Source organism: Pteronotus mesoamericanus, unplaced genomic scaffold (genome assembly GCF_021234165.1).
Source record: "Pteronotus mesoamericanus isolate MK-2021 breed Mesoamerican mustached bat unplaced genomic scaffold, CSHL_Meso_final contig_35, whole genome shotgun sequence".
In the NCBI taxonomy this organism is placed as follows: Eukaryota; Metazoa; Chordata; class Mammalia; order Chiroptera; family Mormoopidae; genus Pteronotus; species Pteronotus mesoamericanus.
The window spans coordinates 1,065,754-1,072,734 of record NW_026555139.1 but is presented as its reverse complement, the minus strand read 5'-3'; the positions used below and the strand labels follow the sequence as shown (position 1 = coordinate 1,072,734).

The window sequence follows — 6,981 nt, the reverse complement described above, 5'->3', positions numbered from 1 at the left end:
GAAATTCTCTTTATGAAAAGAACGCAAAATTATGAAGATAATGTGTTTCTGACTTTCTTTTGTCAATGTAAGAAACATCTAAACCTGTAAGAATTTTTATGAGTTTATTTGAGCCTAACTGACAACTTCTGGGAAGCAAAATCTCAACCAACTGAGAAAATTTTCCAGAGAATGGCAGTTTAGTACCTTATTTTATTTAAAAAAAAAAAAGATTTTATTTATTTATTTTTAGAGAGAGGGGAAGAGAGTGAGAAAGAGGGAAAGAAACATCAGTGTGTGAAAGAAACACTGACTGGTTGCTTCTTACACATCCCCAGCCAGGGATCCAGCCCACAACCTAGGCATGTTTCCCAATCAGGAATCAAACTGGTGGCCTTATAGGTATGTGGGACAATGCACAACCCACTAAACCACACCAGTTAGGACTAGTTAATAAGTTTTCATTTCACACCTTCCTTTGTGATTACTTTAGTTCTCTGAGTTTGTAAGGCTGCCATGCAGGCCTCTCCTGAGATTGTGATGTTTAGCACGTGGCCCCTTTTCTTCCACAATTTTTTTAATATAACAATTTTATATTTAGAATTAGCCAGCTGGACTCAGTTTAGATAATCCCAATTTTGTTGACAACATCCAAAACATCATAGGCTGGAGCCAGTCAAACATATTCCTTCTCTCCATTAGGCCTGATCAGGGTGTTGAATTTGGCCATGCCAATGTTATAGAGCATCTTCATAGCCTGTTTGATATGGTGCTTGTTGGCCTTGACATCCACAATGAACACAAGTGTATTGTCTTTTATATTCTTCATGGCTGACTCAGTAGTCAGGGGGAACTTGATGATTGCATAGTGGTCAAGCTTATTTCTCCTGGGACTGCTGTTCTGAGGATATTTAGGTTGCCCATGGAGCCACGGTGTCTTAGGCCTCTGGAAGGTGGGTGACATGCAGATCTTTTTTTGTGGCTGTAGATGCCTTTTAGCACTGCCTTCTTTGCCTTCAAAGCCTTTGCCTTGAATTCCGCTTTGGGAGGGGCAGGGACTTCCTTCTTCACTTTGTGTGCCATCTTTATGAGAAGGGTTCTTCTTCCATACTTTTAATCTAAATGAAAAAATGTTCAGGGCTTCTAAACACTAAAGAGAACATTTTGGCTTAGACTAGTGTTCACAGTCTGGTGCCAAATTTCTAATCCATTTTTCGGTGGTGAAACAGCACCAGGTGTTAGATCACTGGAGTCAGACTGGATCTTGGCTCACCAACCTCAGTGCTTGAGTTCTGGCTAAGAAAAAATTCAGAGCTAACACATAAACTATAAGAGAAAGTTTATTTGGGAAGTCACAAAGGTAGAAATGAACGGTAGAAGAATTGGGCTCAGGAAACAAGTTACAGAGAGAAGGGTAAAGATAATGCACCTGGGGGGAAGCGAAGGAGATGGAGAGGGAGAGCCTACCAAGGGAGAGCATGCTGGGTTCTCCATCGTAAGACCTTCTAAGGACAGGGATTCTAGGGGAGGTCCCAGAGGAGGACCTCAATAGAATATTTATTGGTTTTTCAGATGTGTCCCTTCAGGGTCAGGGTCTCCAATAATTGGTTGGTGCGGGGGGTCATGAGTCAATGCAGCTGGTCCTGATGTCAGCCTTGGCATTGCTTGTCTGGTTTTGCTTCTTTTCTGGGCCTGAAGCTAAAACAAAACTGAGGCCTAGATGTTATCTGTAGGGGTTAATGCTTAAGGGAGTCGTTGTTCAAGGGCCTGCATAGGCGTCACATGGGGCCACTCTTTGGCTACTTTTTCCTCTTTAAAGGGGGTCTATTGCATCACTAGTGACATGCCATTGGAGAAAAGGTCAGGGGAGGATCCAAAACACATGAGCTCTGATATGGAAGGTCAGGGGGTCTAAACTGAATGACCAGTGATATGCTAGGGGAGAGAAGTTCATCCCCAGGATGAGGTTCTTGTTTTTCCAGTTTTGCCTGTGTCTAGGCACCCTATCAGAGCTTTCTGCCCTGATGACATTCTTTCCTGGCCCATTGTCCTTGCTGTGCTCATGTCTGTTCTACTGCCTACCACATAAGAATTTTATTCACAGAGGCTATCCTAATAGAGTAATCCTTCACTTTGCTCTATTCAACTGTCTTTAAATTTCCTGTTTCAAACAGCAATATAACTTGATTAAAATAATGTTAAAATGAAAAAAATATTTCTGTCAGTTTATTTATTCTTTTAAAAAAATTTATTGTAAGAGAAAAGTTTTTTGGCAGAAGCTTATCATTTTCATCTTCAATTTTATGGCCTCCAGTCTCAGTTATATATTAACAGCACCAGCCAGGGCATGACAACTAGAAGTTTAAAAGTCAGAGACCCTTCTAATTCTGTATGTAGTAGCAGCACAAATGAAAAAGGTGCCATGCTAGATCACAAGCCCTGGATTTGGGAGGGCTCCTCAAGTCCTTCTTTGATCCTATTGAGGTAGGATAGTAAGCTAGAAAAATTCCTTGGCAAGTGGAATGAGGAAACTGAGACAGGTAGCTGAACAAACTGGCTGAGCAATTTACAGCCAGATATAGAAAGTCACCAGGGTGGAAAGCCCCAGTACCTAGCAAAACTGGCACCAAAGCTCACCCCCAGGGTAGCCCTTTCTCCCCTGGTTTATCACTGACTATCCTCTTTAGAACCCCCTGACCTTTCATATTGCTGGTCATGCAGTTTAGACCACACTGACTCTTCCTCCCTAAGGATAATATCTAGGCCTCAGTTATATTTCAGCTCCAGGCCCAGAAAAGCAGCAAAGCTAGACCAGTGATGCCAGGACCTGCAACATTGACTCTAATAATATCCCCTCTGCAATGACTCTAATAACACCCCCTGCCCTAGCACTGACCAATCAGTACAAGCCATGCCCCTAAAAAGGACACACCTGGAAAAGCTGATATATATTCTTTTGAGATCCTTCTTTGAAACTTCCTCTAAATTTTCAGCCTTTAAAAACCATCAAAACAAAGGTCCTGGCATATGTATAAGCTCTCCCTTCAGGGAGCATGCCTGAGCCTTTCCCTTCCCCTAATTCTTCCCCTACAGTCATGCATTTCCTAAACTCTAAGGGACTCCATGAGATTTGCAACCAGGGGAGCAAAGAGCAGTGGCAGCTCAGCTGGGCTAACCCCAGAACTTGTCCCCAAAGCCAAGGACCCTTTTTCTCTGACTTTGCAGTGAGCTGACAGCAGCCCTGCCCTGGTTCACTTATTTTTCATAACTTCTAGAGAGCTAAAGCAGCCCTGGCTAGGCTCTCTCCCGTTGCTTCTTCTATCCCTAGTTCTTTCTTGTTTCACTATCCCCAGCTTTAATAAAGGTGCTCTCAAAATCACCTGAACTCATGTCATGAAATCTTTCCAGCATGAACTCAAGAGACAGGCCAGAGACAGACCAACTCTAGGCCAATCCCCTTTGTGGTAGCATGATTCCAAGGTACAGGAGAAAAGAAGATCCATGAAGTCTATATTTCAGCTCCTTTCTCAGAGGTACTCAAGGGGCTGCTTTGGTCTGCTGGCTAAGCTAAAATAATCTTTTCACCTACTAGGCTGATTCAAGCTTTCCTTATGGGACAGGGAAGGAAGGTTACATGGAACAATTGAATCTGCTCCATTTATGCAGGTTCAGTTTATTTAATTCATGAAAACAAAAGGTCCTTCAAGGTATCAACATCAGTGCAAGATTTATCTAACCATTCAATGTCACAGACTCTGGCAGACAGCTCCATCTGTTGTTCAGCCAGCACAATCTTGCACTTGTGCTGAGAGTGGCCATGGCCAGTGAGAAGTGGCCTCACAGGCCAGTGGCGTAGCTGCTGTAGTTGCTGATGGGGGTCAGCTAGAACAGAACAGCACCACCTCCACCTCACCTAACACTGTCTCCTTGGCCTGCACATCTCTTTGGCCTGCACTCTGCTGGGCTCTGTGGTCACCAGCAGCAGCTCTGGCAGCAGTGGTCAGGACCCCTGGACATCAGCCCAAGCATAGTCTCAATGGTCCTGTGGTGGGAGGACACAGAAGGCATGGAGGACAGTGAGGCCAACATAGTTCCAGGCTGGTGGAGGACTGAGCACAGGTAGGACTGAGCATAGACATTGACTCTTCCCATGGACTCTATGGGGCTGTGGCTACAGAAGCTTTGTGGGTGATAGGCTCCACTCTGCTCCCCTGTGTCAAAGTCTTTTTAGAATGACAAGTAAAACAATTGCAAATTTTAAATGTCAACAAGCGTGCAATTTAAAAGCCTTTACAACTAATTTCCTGTCAGAATATTAATTTCACTGGTATGTACAAAAAGGGGATGCTGCAATAAATCATAAATTTCTAACTGGGCAGGTTGTGGTGGGCAGTCACCCAGGAATATAACTTCTTTATGTAACCATACAGACTGAGATTTGGATGCGTGTTGCCCTTATATATGACCCAATGATTTGTATTGGAGTAAACAGGTTTTTATTAACAGAAGTCCAACTTTGGGGGGCTGAGAGCACTCTTGCTACGAGCCCTTCTCTCCCATGAGACCCAGAACTTCTCTTCCTCCCCAAAAGACTACAAGTGAAAACTATGTCCTGAAGTTCCCCATTTCCTTATCTGCCCTTTAGCTGGTCATGCAAATAGATCTCTATCCTTTCTGGAATGTGCACTTGTGGGTTTCAGAGTTGTCATCCTCTCTCAGTAGTTCTTTCTTTCAGGATCTGTGTTATACTGCTCTCAATCTCCATGTAGCAGTCCAGGAACCATGTGACATGCTACAGTGGATCATAGTGTCACTGAGGCTGAGGTACAGGGAGACACATATCCCAATATGGGACCCTGCCTGGGATGGGCTTCCACCCATGCAAGGTCTAAGCCCCTGGAGGGCCTGCCATAGGCCTAGTCCCATGAGCACTCCTGTCCATGCAGGTAGCAGGGCCAGAGAACTAGAATGTCCAAATGCCAAAATCCCAGAGAGAGAGAGTTTGAACCAAGCTCCAAAGCCCTGTACCAAGAGCCCCCATACCAAAAGAGAGTGAGAACCTAAGCCTTTGATTTAAAAAGAGCCCTCCCAAAATACCACATGTACAGGAAGCCAGTGGTAGTATCCAGTTTTCTGACCAATGGCCACATTTGTCTTTGCCCCTTTTTCTGGGCATGGGCAGAAGTCTCCAGTCACCCTGTGCAGGGTATCCAGCCCCTACAGCTTGCAGGTGCTGTATGAGACCCCCACATCCACCCCAGCCAGCTGTATCAAGAGTGGCTTGACTGCCAGTGCACCTTCCCATAGACACATTGTCTTTTTTTATGGTTTGCCCCTGGCAGGCCCTCCCTTTGGGAAGGCAAGGGCTCCTTATAGTATTTGCCTTTGTTATGCAGTGTGCCTTAAGCACTGTGCCTTCTGGTCCCTTGGCACCCTCCCTGCCTTGGAGAAGCTATGCTATTTTTAATATGCTGCCTCAGCACCCTTCCTGACTCTTTGACTCTTTGCAGGATTGGGGGTTCCCTGGACCTGGGGCCTCCCCTGTTTTCCAGGAACCTCTGGTCCAACCTGCCCCATTACATTTACTGAGAGGTTTTTAAAGCAAGTTATGTCCATTGTTCTTGTGTATTTAGGTTAACACACCTTTGAAATGTCTCTTTTCAGACCTCTCCTTTGAAACAGTGAGCACTGCTTTTTTTTTTTTTTTTTTTTTTTTTTTTTGCTGCTTTTAAGATTTCTTCTTTTTCTTTAACCTTTGCCTCTTCAATTTTGATGTATCTTGGTGTGGGTCTTTTTGGGTTCATCATGTTTTGGATACTCTGCTCTTCCTGGGCTTGTGTGTATGTTTCCTTTGCCAAGGAAGTTATCTGACATCATTTTTTTCAAGTAGATTTTCAATTTCATGCTCTCTCTATTCTTCTAGCAACCACCTGATATGAATGTTGGTATGCTTGATGTTGTCGCAAAGGCCTTTAAATCCTCATTTAAGTTTTTCTTTTCTCAAGATGGCGGCATAGGCAGTCATGGCTTGCCTCTTTGCACAACCATGTCAAAATTACAACTAAAATATAGAACAACCATCACTCAAAACTGTCAGAAATCAAGTTGAATGGAAGCCTGACAACTATGAAATTAAAAGAAACCACATCCATCCAGTCTGGTAGGAGAGGCACAAAAACGGAATGGGATGGTCTCTCACCCATGTGTAGTGGGTAAAAATTCAAGAGAGATATCTTGGGAGCGAGGAGTCCCAGCCCCACACCCGGGACCCCCAGCCCAGGGTTCGAGTGCCCAGAAAATAAGTCTCCAAAACTTCTGGCTGCAAAAACCAGTGGGGATTTATTTGGTGGAAAAAACTTCTGGAGCCCCAAACAGTTCCTTTTAAAGGTCACACACACAGAATCACCAATTCAGACTCACTCCATCTGAGCTCCAGAGCTGGGGTGACAGCTTAAAGGGCACCACTGGCATATTGGGAGAGTCTGAAGTGTCTGCCAACAGGATGAGCAGAGGCCATTGTCCTTTTTCTGAGTGCTACACCCTTTCCCCAACAGAGCCATGGAATTGGCAGGCTGCTGCCATATTAGAGACTCCAACAACCTGGCTAAAACTGTTTGACCCACCTTGAAGATTCTCAGAGACTCTGCCGCACACAACTTACTGGCCCACCCAAGCTGCTTTCCCATATGAACAGCTGGTCTTTGCTCATGATTCACAACTCCCGAAATCCTATCAAACAAGCAACAGTTGGCCTCAGTGAGCTCCAGGCTGAGCAATAGCAGCAGCCAGATTAACTAATCTTGGCTTCACAGCTTGGCTTCACCTGGGAATCTCCAAGCCCAGCACAAGTAGTAGCCATCTCAGATTGCTTTAGAGCTCAGCACTGGCAAAACACAAATAGGGGCTGACCTTGGCCTGTACCACAAGGGAAACTCCAGGGCTAGTACACTCAGTGGACAGCTACAGACCACCTCAGAGCACCGCCACCCTGCTCCTGTATAG

The 6,981-nt window shown here is 44.8% G+C and overlaps 1 pseudogene; it reads right to left on the bottom strand.

The window, feature by feature from the left end:
- Positions 1 to 601: 601 nt before the first annotated feature.
- Positions 602 to 1,062, bottom strand: LOC129073161 (60S ribosomal protein L23a-like; annotated as a pseudogene).
- Positions 1,063 to 6,981: the final 5,919 nt, after the last annotated feature.